The following is an 18168-nucleotide window of genomic DNA, read 5'->3' on the forward strand; positions in this document are numbered from 1 at the left end:
TATGGAAGTATTTTTTCATAAATATATAGCTTGGATTTGTGGAATTTTTATTTATTTTATACATTTTTTAAATTCTTATAAAGAATACAAACTTGAAACTATGCACACTTCCATAATTAGAAATGCCTGGATTTATTATTTTTCTCTTCATTTATTAGTTCATCAAAAAAACCGTTATAAACTGTCAGAGGGAAACATCTGTGTTTTGATGTCTTTATTTGTGTTTTTAAGGTTTTCTATCTGTTTATATTCCATGGCTCTGTTATGCAAAAGATTAAATTTAAGTTAATAAGGATGCCTCTGGCACCACGAAGACCTTAAAACAAGTGACCAATCCTTGCTCCACTGAAATCGGCAGGAACTTGCCACCAACTGCAGTGCATCCATGATTTTATCCTCTGGATATTTGCATCAGTATAAAGGTATATTCTTAATTGCTATTTCTCAGCAGAGAAGTCATTTTTAATCTGCCTAATATTCACTGATTGCTTTATAGTTTTCTGTCACACCACCAAATTAGAAGGCAGTGGCTTGGTTACCAATTAAGCCATTAATATTTCTATATATATAATTTATTTTATTTTAAGTAGCTATTGAACACTTATGGCATAAAAGAAGTGACTGATTTCTTTTGAGGCCTTTTCTGGAAAAGTGTTTATTTACTGGCTTTGACTCTTTTCTATAACTATGTTTAATTTAATTTTTTCAATAGTGTTTTTGTTGACTATAATTTTTTAAGCTATCATTTTTTAAAATGAAATGTGTTTTATTTCTTAGTTTAGGTTTTTTTTATGAGTATTTGAAAATAATGCTTTCTGTATTAGTGTTTATTCATATTTCTCCTCTGGGCTTGTTTTTCCTAACTTCCTTCCTTCAGAATTTTTTTTCTGGACATTTTACACTTGCAAATGTTTCTTCAGAGAATTTTAGGATTCAGTAGTTCCTTACAGTTCCAACAGCAACATTTCCATATTATTCTATAGTGTGTGTAAGATAATTTTTTTTTTAACTGAAATTTAATTTCCTTCTCGCAAATCTTTCCAGTATCTTACTAAACACTTTTAGTTTCAACAGTTACAATTGATCTCATTGGAAGATTACATCTATTATTGACCAAATTTATCAATTCAGAAATTTATAAGATTCAGATGAACTATTATGAACATCTAGTCTTACTTTGTTAACAATGAGGGATAGAGACCTTCTCTGACTGATCAAATTCTTATTTGAACTAAGGGTCATCTTTTAAGGATAAATAACTGAAGATAATAAGGACAGAAGCAGAGGAAATATACTAATGGCACAGCTCTGCAGGCTACAGAAAGTGTTGTGAACAATGACATGATTTAAGATGTACACAGGAGTCTGAGGGCTAAGAGTATCTATCAATGTATATATACACAGAAAATCAAGCTTCCTTAATTGTGATAGTCACAGAAAAATCTCTTACTGTTTGATTTATACTTTTATATATATACATATATATATATATAATTTAGTTCAATGCCTTCCAAAAGTTTAAGATTGTTCTAGCAATGTTACAATCTGAAATGTAAAGCTCAGACTATTCCATATGGAAATCATGGACCTGTGTATACAAATGTATGTGAGATGCCGGAAACCTTAATTCTTCTCTGTTTGCATCTTATGTAACATACCTAGCTTTAAATATTTGGGACATAATACATCTCACATATAGCTTTTCCCTTCCCTTTCCCTTTCCCTTTTCCTTTCCCTTCCCTTCCCAAACCTTTCCAAACCTTCCCAAACCTTCCCTTCTCAAACCTTCCCAAACTTTCCCAAACCTTCCCTTCCCAAGCCTTCCCTTCCCCAACCTTCCCTTTCCTTAGTTCTTCAGTCATTCTCAGAAAACAATAAGTGTCATGAACTTTCTGAAGATTATTTACATAAAGAGTACTAGCACTAAGGTACTAGTATTGAGAACTGCTCTGACTGAACTTCTGGGTATAGGATTTAAATTCTTTCGCAAGTTCCCCTACTTTTGTGTATCAAGAAAGATTTATTTCAAAGCATTGCCAGCTTTACTGAAAAGCACTTCATGTTTACCATTATTTGTTCTTGTCAAGTAATTTTCAGGTTCTCCTGAGGCAGAACTTATCCAAGAAGTGGGACTTGAGATTCCATTGTGTATATCATTACCATTCAATAGCAATAAAATGCCATCCTTTCTTTCTTTTGTGGCACCGAAGAACTGGATTTCTGACAAGCTGAATTCCCAAGGCTAATATTGTGACTGACAAGTAACACCAAGAAGAGCAGCCTCAATTTTTTCATGTTTGGTAGGATGCTTTTGAGTAGTTTACATGACCTAGAACAGGCATATCTTTTTTTTTCGTGTAACCTTGTATATAAATGTAAAACCATAAGTATTCTTCACCCATTCTGTGATAAAGCAGTAACCATATAAAAGGATATTCACCCACATTAAAAATAAGATCAATGTAATAATGTCCTGTATTCATTTCTGACATAATTATGTCAGACCAAAACATCTCTTACTGAAGTCAACTTAACCCCCCCCCCAGACACACAAAATCCTTTGAATTTTCCTTTCTGAGGAGCCAGATATTCAAAACTTTGAGCCCAGACTGACTAGCTACAGTCTACTATGGCATCATTTATGTAATTTGGATAATTAGGGGAGATATATATATATATATATCATACTATACTTGTTTCCTTTTCTCCTCTGGTTTTTTTAGACTAACTACATTACACTGTCATGTAATAACATGCTAACCATGGATTTAGATTCACCTGACTAATGATCTGCAGGTCTCCTTAAGCAGCTTTAGACCAGGTGTAACTTGATGGTTTTGCTATGCAGGGATTTGTGAATATAGGTTTTATTTCTTGACATGTGCAGAAGAGTTAAGATGAACTACAAATCTCAGTGTTCAGACTGCCATGTTCTAAATGTTTGCCCATGATATCGGCTCTGGTTCTTCTTAAACTTCCAGAAACCTTGTCCCTCTTTAGCATATGCAGTAAGACTGGATGTTAAAATTCAGTCTCTGCCCGTTAACAATCCAGAAACATGACCCTTCTCTAAAACAGATGATCCCATACTTGTTCTTACACATAAAACAGAAGTTGATTGCTGTTTGTTGTGTTTTGGATAACAGTTAGGGACATTATTTAGGACATGGGAGAGGGAGAACTAATGTCTTTCTCAGCCTGAGGGTTTTTTAATCTACCTCTCCTTCCTCTTTGTGGCAATTCTGTAATCATCCCCTGACAAACCACGCTGGGTTAGATGTGGTGATATTGAATTACCACAGAACTACCAGACAGAAAAAAAAGTTACTCTACTCTCATAGTGTAAAACTCAACCAAGATATTTTACAGCACTGAATTAACTGAATTAGCCTAATTTATAAGTAAACAGAGTCATAAATAAGTGATTTTGTGACTGTTGAGGCAATGTAATAAAACCAGTTTAAAATAATTACCTGTTTATATAATTCCTGGAAAAATTTGATATTATTTAGACAACTGAAGCATGTAGCAGCCTTGTATATTAGGCTTTTGTCAGCATAACATCACATGTTTAAACACAGGTAATTGTTTAAGTATTTTGTTGCATTAAGAGCTGTATAGCATCTATTTCCCATCAGACATGGTAGTTGGACCATCAAAGTATTTCATAAAAACTTAAAAATTTTTTGTCTCCTTGTACTTGTGAAATTAGAAAATATTGTAAATGGAAAAGCTTACAAATTACTTTTCCAACTTCATGTAGCTATGGTGACAATGTTAGAAGTCAGACTCTTCTGGCTGCAGGATCAGTGTGTCTTCCTTAGCATCATGGAATGGTCCTGCAGTTAGTTTCGTCTGTGTTATCTGAGAGTTCTTGCATTCAAAACGTCACCCCAAATTTTTATTCGTATTTAACATTCTAAAATACACTTCTGCCTAAGCATCTTACTCTTTCTCAGTAATACTCTCTAGTTCTGCCTCTGCCGTATATGCAGGAGTATGAAAAGATGACAATATTCCAACCTTTAATGTTTAAGACTTCATTACAATACTTCCCATAAATTGGAGTATATCTACTCAGTCACCTGATATTTCCTACTGTAGTGGCCTGTGAGATATGATGTAAAGTTATCCTAATTCTTCCTGTACCCTCATGGAGTTCAGCAAAAGGAGCACCCAAAGGATTTTGATCTTTTAAAACAGTTGTACCAACGTTAATTTTGGGGGACTACCTGCATTCGTCTACTTTGATCCGAGTAAGAAATCAATGTGACTGTTTATGGAGTACCATGAATTTTATAATAAAGTAAAATTAAAAAGGAAAACCTGTAACAAATCCATGCATTAAGAGAATACCAGTCCTTCTCGACTCAGGTTCACAAATAAATCCTGTATTAGTCACAGGCATTATGGTTTCATTGAGTTTTTGACAGCTTCTTTATATATCCTTGTAAGAAATTCTGCCTTGGTCTGTGCAAGATCCTGATGTTATTTGCCCTGCATGTTTTCAAAACTTACAAGCCGAGAAGTACAATAATAAAAAATCAAAATCTCACAATTAGTCATATGCTTGGAGGCAGCTGTACCAAAGAGCTTTGAGATCTTGGTTCTTCCACAGTCAAAAAAAATTAAAAAAATAAAAATTGAAAAAAAAAAAAAAGTCGATGACATTTTTTTAACAATATTATTTGAATCATTGCAATACCTTCAGTTAGAGATCCTCCTTTCTCCTCAGTTTTGCATAAACTTAAGACTCTCCAAAGTTTCTTCCTGTTTTTCCATCTCACGTTAATAATTTGAAGGGAATTTTTTTCTTTCCTGGTTAGATTCGTGCAAAACAGATCCTTATGTCCATTAAGTCAGTGAAGTTCTACACAGGAAAAAGAATCAAATTGAAAGGCTTATGAGAGGCATCACCACCAATCTATGGCACTCAGCACTGCTACTGTATGCAAGGTGACAATTAGTAAATTAGTCTAGTTGAGACAGAAAAGTCCTGAGAACTCTTTTCTTTCCACTCTAGTTGCAACTTCTGTCATCTGATCACACATATATGTTAAGTTTGAGGGTTTTTATGTTGGTGATTTTCTTTTGCTTGGGGATAATTGTTTGCTGGAAAAGCCTGCCCCAGGCAAAATTCAGCCTGTTGGAACCAGGTAATCACTTTGAGAACTGAACTTCAAATTCTACTTTTTTCCAGGTGATGGCCAGGTCAGTTTAACTTGATTGTTTCTCTGTAGTTAAAAGGATTCTTGATGGAAACTTGTATTTAAAGTAAGTCTGATCTCTGTAGTAGGCTGCATCCTGTTCAGGTCATTCTTGGGAGAGGGAAATGGAAGGAGGCCTAAAAATCTCTGGGTCATTTAAATGAGGAAAAAAAATAATGAAGTGAAGGATCTGTAAGAAGTTCAATATTGTAATCCACTTGTAGGCCTAAAATCCAGAGAATTTTCCTAAGTCTGAGAATTTAATTAAATCAGTTGTAAGTTTGAATAAGTTAAGATACTTCTTGACCCTTGTTTTCCTATGGTGAGAGAAAAAAATGGCAATATTGACTGATCTCACAGGTGAGCATTAAAAATTAATAAATAAATGCTTATATTAGGCTTTGAATATGAAAATTGATTTAGTAGCATGAGAATAAGCAAAAGCCAGGCACAATGTATAATTCTAGTAATGTATGTGCATATACAGTTAGTATTTGTTACATAAAATATCACAGTTTTTGAAATCTCAGCTCTTTAAAAAAGAAAATTAAGATATTTCAAGTACTGGAGTATGACTCAGAACTCTGTCCTTCCCTTAAGATCCTTTGTGGTGTCTGAAAGATCCACAAAGCAACGAGGGGGACAGACTTTATAGGAGTAGCAGCAAAAACGCTGTCAAAAGCTAATGTAAACAAATATAAAATATAGAGATAAATATATGTATTTTGCCATTCCCTATGACTCAGTGATGCATTACATTTAATATTGTCAACCATATGTGTTTAAGGCAGAAATGAGATTGTATTTCAGCTGATGCTTTTTCTCTGATTTCACAATGTACTTGAATTCTGCACAGCTCTGTATTATTCACCGAGACAAAGGATGACAGAAAAGGAATTCAATACATCAGTAAATTACATTTCAATACAATTCATTCAATATCTTTACTGTTAAAGACAATAAGAACACAATAATCAAGCTCCTTTCTGCTATTCCAGTTCATCTCTTTGGCCCTGTTTTAAACGTTCCATTTTTTTTCTAATGAGGTTAAAGACAAGTTAGCAGACAGTGTAGTACCAATTTTACTGTATTTCTCTGAGTCACTAAGCATCCTGAGAGATGATGGTATCTAAATTTGTCAGCTTGGTCCCCCACCTTGTAGCTGACATAGGTTCAATGTCAGAAACAGGAACATAGACTTGTTTAAAACAAAAGGAAGCAAGCAGCAGAACCAAAAATTATATATGTGTATTAATGCACACAGCTTGGGAAAATAGCCTCTTTTCCTCTGCATTCTCTGGTTCATCTAAGGAAATCACAGCTGTTCGAGTCTACAGTGATCTCTTTATAAGTTGGACATTCAGAATTTGTGAAAAGCTGACAAATTTGAAAAATAGCATTTATAACAAGATTAGGCCAACTACTTTTACAGATCTGGATTTACTAAAAAATAGTGCTAGCAGATGTTTCTCAGTATACAATAATCTACATAACTACTTTGTTATTAAGTCAGACGCAATAAAAGAGGAGTTATTATTTAATTCATTAGTGAATACTTTCGCTATCAGAATAGCTTCTGTATTGCACCTCAGAGATGGTTGCACTGCACTGACAGATATGTAAGTTTTGGTTATGAAGTATCTGAGCCTTTCCAAAAAGAGCATATAAACATTATTACAGGAAGTAAAGAAAATGTTCCGGAACAAATGCCATTTAGAAAAGTGGCTTTCAAAAATATTTCTTCAGAAAACAGAAACGAAAAAATAAAAAAAAACAAACACAAAAAAACAGACAAAAAAAAACGAAAACGTAGACAGCAAATAGTCAATGGATTTATTTTTCTTCAAAAGTAGAGTACTGTGACCTAGAATGAATCTTTTAAAAGTGCTTTCCTCATTTTCGTAGAACTTTGATAACTGGAGAAGTTCAAATGCTATTACTTCATATTGACTACTACGGATAAAAAAATGTGTTTTCTGAGAAAAGGTTTTTACAGAAGGTTGCTTACGAGATCATTTATTTACTGATTAATTTCTATAAAGTAAAGAGTTATTCCAAATATTCTGTAATGCTTAGGGAGGTTTTGTAATAAAGCATGATGACATAGTCAGAATCCTAAAACGAACATACAAGCAAAGAGTTCAAGGAGGTTAAAATTAAATAGGAAGGCTTTTAACCTGAGCTTTATGATTCAGTGTTTCTCATGCAGTAATTTACTATAACTGAAATGAGGACACTGTGTCCTTACATGACTGATGATTTGGGTCTAAAACATGGGATGTCCCTCATAATGAAGCATGGGTTTGGGTGTGTCAGATACGTGTGTGGCTTCATTTGAAATCAACTCCACAGCTGAACATTACAGGAAAAGAATATGCTGAACTTTCTTCCCATACCATAGCAGACAATGTCAAAATTGAGTGATTCACTGCCTGAGCTATATTTTAAGTTTGTGTTTTGTTTGGTCATCTTTCTCCTGTGTGGGAAGATAGCATGTCTGTTCTAAGCCCCACTTTAGGTACAGTAGCTGAAACATAGCCAGCTGCAAAGGTGAAACAATTGTAAAATGTATCTCTTCCCCTTTTTTTTTCACTGGACCTATGTCAGACAGCTGGAAAACCTACAGTGAAATTTCAGTGACTGTGTACTCTTCTACACATAGTCTGTAACACACTTGGTGGGTGCAACCCTACAATATGCTACGTCGCACTCAAGCCCCCAGTGTGGCACCTGGGGATATGTTTTAGTAGTTAAACGTGGTGGTACTGGGTTAACAGGTGGACTTGATGATCTTAGAGGTCTTTTCCAACCTTAATTTATGATTCTAGAGGTTGTAACATGGTGGGGGTCAGTCTATTCTCCCAGGTAATAAGTGACAGGACAAAAGAAAATGGCCTCAGGTTGTTCCAGGGGAGGTTTAGATTAGATATTAGGGAAAATTTCTCCACTAAAAGGGTGATCAGGCATTGGAACAGACTGCTCAGGGAAGTGGTAGAATTATGATTCCTGGAAGTATTCAAAAGGCATGGGGATGTGTTACTTGGAGATATGGTTTAATGGTGAACATGGCGGTGCCAGGTTAAGTTGGACTTGATGATCTTAAAGGTCTTGTCCAAAAAAAAGAAAGAAAAAAAGGATTAATATTTAGGACCCTTTCCGGACCACAGAAAATGGAAAGCATCAAAATTGTCATGATTGCACTACAGATTTTACGGACTGTTTCTCTCTAGTATTTACTTTTATTAGGCTAAAAAAAGTCACTGACTTTCATAGAATGAAACCTGAAACAGAATTTCTGTCCAGTCCTTTCACCAAGATTTCTCAGCCAGCTTCAGGTTCTAACCAGAACCCTCACTGTTTGCAAGCTACATATGGAGCTTGTGCATCTGTGCATCTTTATTGTTTGATGCCTATATTTTGTTATTTCAGCAGTAGCTCAAGCAAGTCAGTTTCAAGCAATTCTGCCAAGCCAGAAGAGGCAAAGATCCTCAGGTCAAAAGGACACTAGGGGTTCTCATGTACTGCACTGCTCACAGTGTGGTATGCGAGGGTGTGGAGGACATGCTCCTTTATGTAGCTATTACTTGATGGTGATAAAATATCATACCTCGTCAAATAATAAAAGTTAGAAATAAATGAACACAGAAAACTCGCAGATGATTTGCATGTGAAACAGGAAAGAATACTTCCACTTGCAAGACAGACTGTCCGTTTGTTCTGAACTAGCTCACTCTTTTTATTCCTCCTTTTTCCTCTTCAAGTTTTTATACCAGTTGGCTGTAAGTGGACTGAGTACTTGCTATACTTCTTTGTGCACTAGAAGCTGAACTTCAAATCCCCTTTTGACTGTTGAAAAGGTGTATTGTGTGTATATATGGAGAAGGAGTAATTTAGGGGCTTCCTCACCATTTATACTTGTTTTCTGTTCCTTTTTTCAGTTTTATGCATCCACTGATTGTTGTCACAATAGTATTTCTTTTATGTGATAAAAACTATAATGCCACGAAAAGATTTATTTCATATCTCCTTCAGCACTTCATGTTGCACCTTTACATGTTTTATATCTTTCAAGTACTTAACATAAAGTGCACAATTCACAGATCTGTTGAGATCATATATACACCCACTTCCACTGGACTTTTTTCATGAGCATCATGAGAGAGATGGGAAAATTTGTAATATGATGATCTTTCTGACTTATTCCATTGCTTTCTTTTCCTGATGATCATTTTAATAGACACATTTCTTCCTCTGTGTTCACAAAAGTCATTATTTCTTCATATGGAGAAGCTGCCTTGTGTGCTCAGTCACTTCCTCTCTACAATAAATTTGTTAAACACAGATACAGTTACTCATGATATTTCTTAAATTCTGTTGAACATGTATTTCTGACAAATGCTATGTGTTCACTCCAAGGCATGATGCAGTCTTAGTCATCTTTATGTATTCATACTAAAAATAGTCAACCCCACAGCCAACTACCTCTCTGTTAGTGGAAGCCAGCTCTGTGACTGTGAAAGGGTGACTAACTCCTAGAGCAAACATTCTCCAGAATGCCTCCGCTTAGTCAGTTTAGCTATGACATTTCCTCCACTCTACATGATTAGTGTGCTAACCATTGTCTTAAACATGGTCTTTGTATTGACAATGGTAAGGAGAAACATTTAGTTTGAAACTTTGCTCTAAATTTTAAAAAGCCCTCTAGCAAGTTAAAGGGGATATCTTTATTGTTTATACTGCCTCATGTTCCATGTGCTAAAGCACATGAGGTCAAAGTATGCCCTAAGGCATCTTAAACTCCTGCTACAGTTTAAAACTGTGTGTTGGCTAATAACTAGAAACAATTGATTGTGGAGTGTCCAGAGACATGACTGGATCACCCTATTGCTGTAAACTAGGGGAGGTTTTTTTAACAGCTTTGAGGAATTGTTGCTGATTGTCACCACTTTGCATTTGTCCCACAGAGGACTGAAGAGATCATTTGACCCTAAATACAATAACTAATAAAAAATTAAAACTGGACAGGGAATTATATAGAATTGCCTCACAACTACTAGTGAGGAAAAATATGACTAGACAGGAGGTTTTCTAGCTTGTAAAATTGTTCAACTTGTAAAGCATAAGAAGGTCTGTCAGATTTTACCAGGCACTGCAGAAGGGGTCACACTGATAGAAAATTTTAGCATCTTACAAGAGAAAGTGTAGCAGAGAAAACAACTGCTACAGACTTTTCTGTTCTGGACTAAGCCAGATTTCTGCAATGCTGCATGATGGTTATAGTAGTAACAAAGTGTAAATGGTCATGTCTCTTATATGTATATGCATGTTTGCATACATACATATGTACACGGATATGTTTGTATGTGTGTAAAATATTTCAATATCAATATATACATATATGGACAAATTTAAAAATTCATGGACAAAAACTCCGTAAAATGTCTGAGGTTCTTATAAATATTGGTGAAAACATTTTTAATTACCTAATTAAGTTGATACATGTGATCCCCAGCTCTTATCTTGGCAAACTACATTCCAAGTCCTAGTTCTAAACCTAGCACTATAGGTCACTATCTAGCTAAAACATATTTTAAGATACCAGGCAAACAGATATCAAACCAAACTGTTTAACAGAAAACAATGGTTTGTACTTTCATCCAGAACCTTGACAGACTTGAAGCACTACTGTGTCCAGTTCTGGGGCCCTCAGTTCAAGAAAGACATGGAGGTGCTGGAGCATGTCCAGAGAAGGGCAGCATAGATGGTGAAGGGCCTAGAGAGTAAATCCTATGAGGAGAGGCTGAGGGAGATGAAGTTGTTTAGCCTGGAGAAGAGAAGGCTCAGGAGTGACCTTATCACTCTCTACTACTCCCTGAATGGAGGTTGTAGCCCAGTGGGAGTCAGCCTCTTCTCCTAGGCAACTAGCGACAGGACAAGAGGATACAGTCTTAAGCTGTGCCAGTGAAGGTTCAGGTTGGACATCAGAAAGAATTTCTTCATGGAATGGGTTGTCAAGCATTGGAATGGACTGCCCAGGAAGGTGGTGGAGTCACCACCTCTAGAGGTGTTCAAGAAACAACTGGACATGGCATTTACTGCTATGTCTAGTTGATAAGATGGTGATTGGTCAAAGACTGGACTCAATGATCTTGGAGGTCTTTTCCAACCTAAATGATTCTGTGATTCTGTAATACATAAAAACAATAAGTTCAGAGGAAACAGATCAGAAGTTATCCTAGAGAAATGTCTTGATGAAGGGTGGTTAAAGAGATGACAGGACTGACATTTCCATCCTTACATTTAAAGCCAAGAATTTGTATTGTTATTAGATTACTATTTGATGAAAAGCTGGTCATAAGCCAACAGTGTGTGCTCACAGCCCAGAAGGCCAATCGTGTCCTGGGCTGCACCAAAAGACAAGTGGCCAGCAGGTCAAGGGAGGGAATTCTGCCCCTCTACTCTGCCCTTGTGAGACCCTACCTGAAGTACTGCATCCAGCCCTGGGGCCCTCAGCACAAAAAAAGATGTGGGCCTGTCAGAGAGAGTCCAGATGAGGGCCACAAAGATGACCAGAGGCTGCAGCACCTTTCCTATGAAGATACGCTGAGAGAGCTGGAATTGTTCAACCTGGAGAACAAGATGCTCAAGGGAGACTGCATTGCAGCCTTCCAGTACAGTAAGGGAGTTTATAAAAAGGGAGAGGGACGTTCGATACAGATAGTGACAGGACAAGGAGCAATGGTTTCAAATTGAAAGAGAGCAGGTTTAGATGACATGTTAGGAAGAAATTTTTTACTCAGAGGATGGTGAAGCATTGTAACAGGTTGACCAGAGAGGTTGTGGATTCCCTACCCCTGGAAGTGTTTTGAGGCAGGTTGGATGGGGCTCTAAGTAACCACATCTAGGGAGTGGTATCCCTGCCCATGGCAGGGGGCTTGGAACTAGATGATCTTTAAGGTCCCTTCCAATCCAAACCATTCTCTCATTCTATGATTCTGTTTGAAACGAAGGCATGTCTACTCCATAAATCTTGGACATTTTCCTTCCAGAATTTAAACAGAGACAACAAGAAACTGTTGTCAATTCATTTTGTTTCTGTGTTAGCCATTCTAAAAACAGTTATCTCCACAAGGGCCTCAGAAATTAACAATTACTGCCCTTACTGAATCTTCAAAGTAATCATTTTTTATTGTTTTTAAATGTACTTTTTGTCAAGGACACGCCACTCTTGACTAGTTTCCTGTCTGCAGTTGACACAGATCTAGAACAATATTAGCATGACAAACAGAAATAACACCAAGTGGCTTTATATACAAAAAAATTACTCGCTTTTACCTCATTGACTGCCCAGAATTTCTTAATAAATAACATCCTGGCTCCCATTCAACTCCTTCCTTGCAGTCCTAAAAATTATGGCAAATTATGTGTTTCAATGTAGTATATATTGAAAAAGAGAGATACATGCTCAAGGAAAAAAAAAAAAGTTGGAGATCAGTCTTTAGCTATCTAAACAGAAATAATTTCATTTTTAATCTGGCCTTGGAAAAGAGGTGCAGAAATATCCCTCATCTGGTGTGTACAACAGTTTTAAAGTAGTATACTCCAGAGGATCAAATCATTCAGGCAACAGAATGAGAGGCAAAACAAGAGCCAAGGATTTTGAATAAATACTACAGCTGTGGGAAATGAGTTGCAGAAATAAAAGGAGGAGGGACTAGCTAGTTTTCAGGGTAATAAGCATATGAAATCTAAAGGAAACAGAAAAACTGACTCTGATTTACGCCCTAAATAACTTCATTGAATTCATTACAGTTCCATAGGATACTGAATACATCATCTCAGAAATTGGTTGGTATATAATGGCTGTGAATAAGAGAGAGGAAATTCTGCAGAAAAACCAGTCCTTTTGTCTTGAGATTTTTATATTATACTATTTTAGAAAACTTGGAAAGTGGCAGTCTCAGAGTGGTAGCTAGCGCCAACAGTATTGTGAGCAGGTGTTACACAACTCCCCAGCTCCCCCAGCTCTAGTGGTCTGCCTTCGTCCACCACTCCTCTGCTGCTCTCAGTTTGGATCACTCTGTGCTGTTAATACTGTAATGAACTGGGTAGTGCTTTTGTTATGCATACAGATGTGCAGCACTGACTAGAAACAGATCTCAAGATTGTTTCCACTTTAGGTATCTTGGCCTTCTTTTGTCTGAGCCTTTCTGTTTTTCCATGCTTTCCAGTCCCCTGTGCTTGTAGGGTGAAAAACAAAATGGGGCTGAGCCACTTAAAAGTGATTCTCACCTGGGGAATGTTTCTGCTGCTGCAATTCTGTTCTATGCACCATTCCTTCCTGTTGACTTTGCTGCTTTGAATCTCTCAAGCTAGTTCTCTTATTGTCAGAGAGAAGATTTGGTTGCCCTCTCTAAGTTTTTCTCCCCACCATACCCATATAATTATATGTTTGGGCGTGACTAGGATATGAGTATTGCTTCATACAGAATCTTGCCTCCTGTCTGTCAGAAAAAGAATGCATTTCTCTCTTCAGCCAAAGGGCAGAAAAATGAATAGTGAATCCTTATTCACAATCAGTGTTTTATTTAGGATACATTGTGTCTGAAAATATACACACAGCGGCAATTGTGAATTCCTACTTCAGGTTTAAATGTTTTTGTGTCTGAGCCATCCATCTGAAGTGGTCCTTCAAAGTTTCAATTATTTTAATTATTTTCTATGAGCTTCTACAATTTTTCATAGCTTTACTGGAGACTGGAGATGGAAATCTGAGATAATCCCAAAGAAGGAGGCCTACTGCTCTGAAAGATCAAGAACTACATAGGCTTATTTTCAGGCATTCCTTTACCTTACTGTTAAATCAAAAAGGTGGAATCTCTGCCCACACCCCCTGGCACGCCCTTTCTTGTTACAAAGAATCTCTTGATACAACCTCATCACAATCTTGGAGTTCTTAGATACATTGTATCTGCTTTTTGTATACAACTCAAGCCAGGTCCACCTCTCCAAGCCTAATTACAAACAAAAACAAAAAATACTTTAGGATAGGACCACATAGAAATAAAGCTTGGCACATTTTCAGCCTGTATCTTAAAGGTTAGGAAATGCTATATTGCTTATTTGAAAGCAACAATCTTCTAAATAATACTGTAACCACTAGTTTACCTCAGACCAGATATCCCCAGCAGTTTCCCTGTTTAGAAATATAAGGCTACTTCAATGTCAATTAAAGCTCCAGGCTTTACAGTGGCGTTTTACCAAAACCATGAACATAAACCTTTTTTTTTTTCTTTTCTTTTCTTTTTAATGAATCATGAACAAGGAGCTAATCGCTGGAACAACAGACATAGTACCTGAAGTATATCCCAATTTGCCTGGGATGGTAAGGCTACATTGTCATTTGAATTAAGAATAGGCAATAGCAGTAAAATGTTGAGTTGGAAAACAGTATTGAGGGGGAAATATGGTCAGAGACACTGATTGTTGATATGGGAAAAAACACATTAGGATGAGAAAATGAAATTCATACTACGACTTGTCCCATCGCTATTCAGTAGCAAAACATTGCTTTTGCTAATTCCCTTGAATTTCAAGAAGCATTCAATATCTGCAAAGGACACATGGGAAGTATATACTTAGGATGCCTGGTGGTCCAGGTATTTTAATCAAAATTCACTATTGCTAAGTTTGAAAAAGGCTTAAAATCAGACATTTCTTACTGATTCACACTGCTGTTGCATTTACCACCTGCTGAATACAATACTCATGAGTAGTTCTTCTTGTAAAAATCCTCTTTTTTGTTAGTCCAGCTTTATAACACATGTAGCAAACAGCAGGGGCAGTAGGAATGGGCTAGTGCATGGAGGGAGGCTTCACTGCTAACACCAGGCAGTACTGATAGTCAGCTTAAGCTGTTATCATTTAGAGTACTACTAGTCTGTGCAGGAGACTGTCTCAGTTTCAAGTGCCAAATGCACTGCAAATAGACTCTAAGTCATGTAATAATGTGTTGACTTTTGCATGCATGGGATTCAACTCTGTAAGTGATATTTCAGTCCTGGCCATAAATACTGAGGGTCCAATGTATCTGGCACTCAGAGCAGGGGTTAGCACTGTGGTGGGGTGACCCTGGCTGGATGCCAGGTGCCTGCGAAAGCTGCTCTGTCACTCCCCTCCTCAGCTGGACAGCAGAGAGAAAATACATGGGTTGAGATATGAACAGAGAGAGATTACTCACTAGTTACTGTCATGGGCAAAACAGACTCAACTCAAGGAAATTAGTTAATTTATTACCAAGCAAATCAGAATAGGGTAATGAGAACCAAATCTTAAAATACATTTCCTCCACATTCTTCATGGGCTTAACTTCACTCCCAAATTCTCTACCTTCTCCCCACCAGCAGCACAGGGGGATGGGAAATGAAAGTTGCAGTCGGTTCATCACACACTGTCTCTGCCACTCCTTCCTCTACAGGGGGTACTCACAGTCTTCCCCTTGTTCCAGTGTAGGGTCCCTCCCATGAGAGACAATTCTCCGTAATCTTCTCCTATGTGATTCCTTCCCACAAGCTGCAGTTCTTCACAAACCATGCTGCAGAACTTCTCCAGCGTGGGCTTCTCACAGGATCTTCCCACAGCCTCTTTCAGGCATCCACCTGCTATAATTTGGGGTTTTTCCAGAGGCTGAAGGTGGATATGTTCTCCACCATCAGTTTCATGGGCTACAGGGGCACAGCTGCCTCACCATGGTCTTCACCACAGGCTGCAAGGGAATCTCTGCTCCAGCACCTGAAGCACCGCCTCCCCCTCCTTCTCCACTGACCTTGGTGTCTGCAGAGTTGTTGTTCTTCTCACATATTCTCACTCCTCTCTCATGACTGCTGCTGGTGTTGTGCAGCAACATTTTCACTTTCATAACTATGCTATCCCAGAATTCCTGCCACCACCGCTGATGGGCTCTGCCTTGGCTGGTGGCAGGTCCATCCTGGAGCTGGCTGGCATTGGCTCTGTCAGACATGGGGGAAGCTTCTGGCAGCTTCTCACAGACAAACAAACCAAACCAAGCCACACAAACCCAATACAAGCACAAGGGACAAACTAAAATAAAGGATAAAGCAAGACATGTTTTCCATAACTTTTCCAAGTTATAGAAGGTGAGATTTCAACAAAATGCAGGGAAACATAATGCAGAAGGAACTTTTTTCCTTACCTGAACTATTTATTTTCTTCAGTAAAATGTTATCAGCAACATTAGGATCCTAGATAGTAGGCAAAAGAAGTAATTGTAAAATGAGTTCTTTAGGCAGCAATAATTTTTCAAGAAGAACCAGCAATCCAAGATGTTTGTCATAAAGAGTGGAAATCGATACGATGGAAGGAAAATGGTATCTGGGACAGCACACTTGCAAAGCTACCTACTCTCATGAAATCAAGATTAAATCCATAGGAACAATAAATATACAGAGCTTTTAGGTCCTTACTTACATGCTTAAATGCAAAATTGAAAACTTCATAGTTTTTTACTGTGGTTAATTAAAAAATATTGCAAATATACTTGGAAAGTCAACCGACCATGCCAATCCATGCCACTGGATTCTTCCATACATCCTGTAACATTGATCATCTTTAACTACAGGTGTCTTTATACAGCATCTTTAACTACAGGTGTCTTTATATCACAACTTTAGGAGAAGGCCAAGTTACCAATTTTATCTTTTTTTCCTTCCAGGGGCTTCTCTCCCAAAGCTTGAGGTGGTCAGTATTTTAACAGAACTTGTCTCCTTCTGCCTGGCAGGAAGGAAGGAGGAGCCTGTATTACATGTATGAAAGGTAGTTATAAGAGTTTTATTTTTTAATAGCAATAAATGTAGGGTTTCTTTTGTTATTCTTTTTTATGTTGCCATTTCAAATATTTTCTATAGAATTATTCTTAAGTATTACACATACATACACTGAAGAAATTTACAGTCCACACATGAGAATTTGTTCAGGGACCTCAAGAAAAAGAGGGAAATACTATTCTGACATCTGGCAGTCATTTGCTCATCACAGAACTGTGCATCTGAAAGTATTGCATAATAGATATGCTGGGCCAAAATCATCCTGGGTGTAACAGTACTGACGTCAATTCCCTTACACCATGAAAGAATTTTTTGTGTAGAATGCAAACTGTTTTTATGAAAGACAGAGAAACTCTTTACCATGGAAGCTTCTTCTCTTTATTTTTTTTGAACAGCTGGCAGCTGGTAGACATTGGCTTGCTGGCCAAGTGCAGTAAATGAGATGGACCATGAAAATGAACAACTATGAGGAAAAATGAGGAAGGTCATTCAGATAGGAATGGGACTGTATTGAGTTTTCCTACTTGGAAAAAATGGGAAAAAAGGGACAGGGGGATAGTTTAGAAAAAGTTATATCATCTCATCTTTCTTAGGAAGCAATTATAAAGTCATGGTTTTCACCAAGAAAAGAAGCAGTTTGTTATAATCCATTCCAGACTAAGCTTTTTCCTAGTGTGATCATACAAATAAGTGTTAATGCCCCATACAGTTTAACATCTTCATTAATGAACTCTTTGAAACTTTGCAGATGATTCATCAGACGATTGTGCTGACATTAGGAGACATCTCAACAGGCCAATGGGAGTCTCACAAAGCTCAACAAAGGAAGCGCAGAATTCTGCACCTAGTGACAAATAATCCTATACACCAATACAACTGGATGGAAAGCAGTTTAGTAGAAAAACACCTGGATATACTGGTGGAGAAGAAGATAAGTCAGCAATGTGCCCTTGCAGCAGAGCAGGCCAACAACCAACACCCTGGGCTGTATTAGGAAGAACATTGTCAAAAGGCCAAGGGAGGTGATCTTCTCCCTCTACTAAACATCCCTGAGGCTGTATTTGGAATGCGAGATTCAGTTCTGGGCTCCCCAGTAAAAGAAACACAGGTTTAGTAGA

The sequence above is a fragment of the Lepidothrix coronata genome, unplaced genomic scaffold (assembly GCF_001604755.1).
Source record: "Lepidothrix coronata isolate B3197 unplaced genomic scaffold, Lepidothrix_coronata-1.0 Scaffold138, whole genome shotgun sequence".
Taxonomy (NCBI): domain Eukaryota; kingdom Metazoa; phylum Chordata; class Aves; order Passeriformes; family Pipridae; genus Lepidothrix; species Lepidothrix coronata.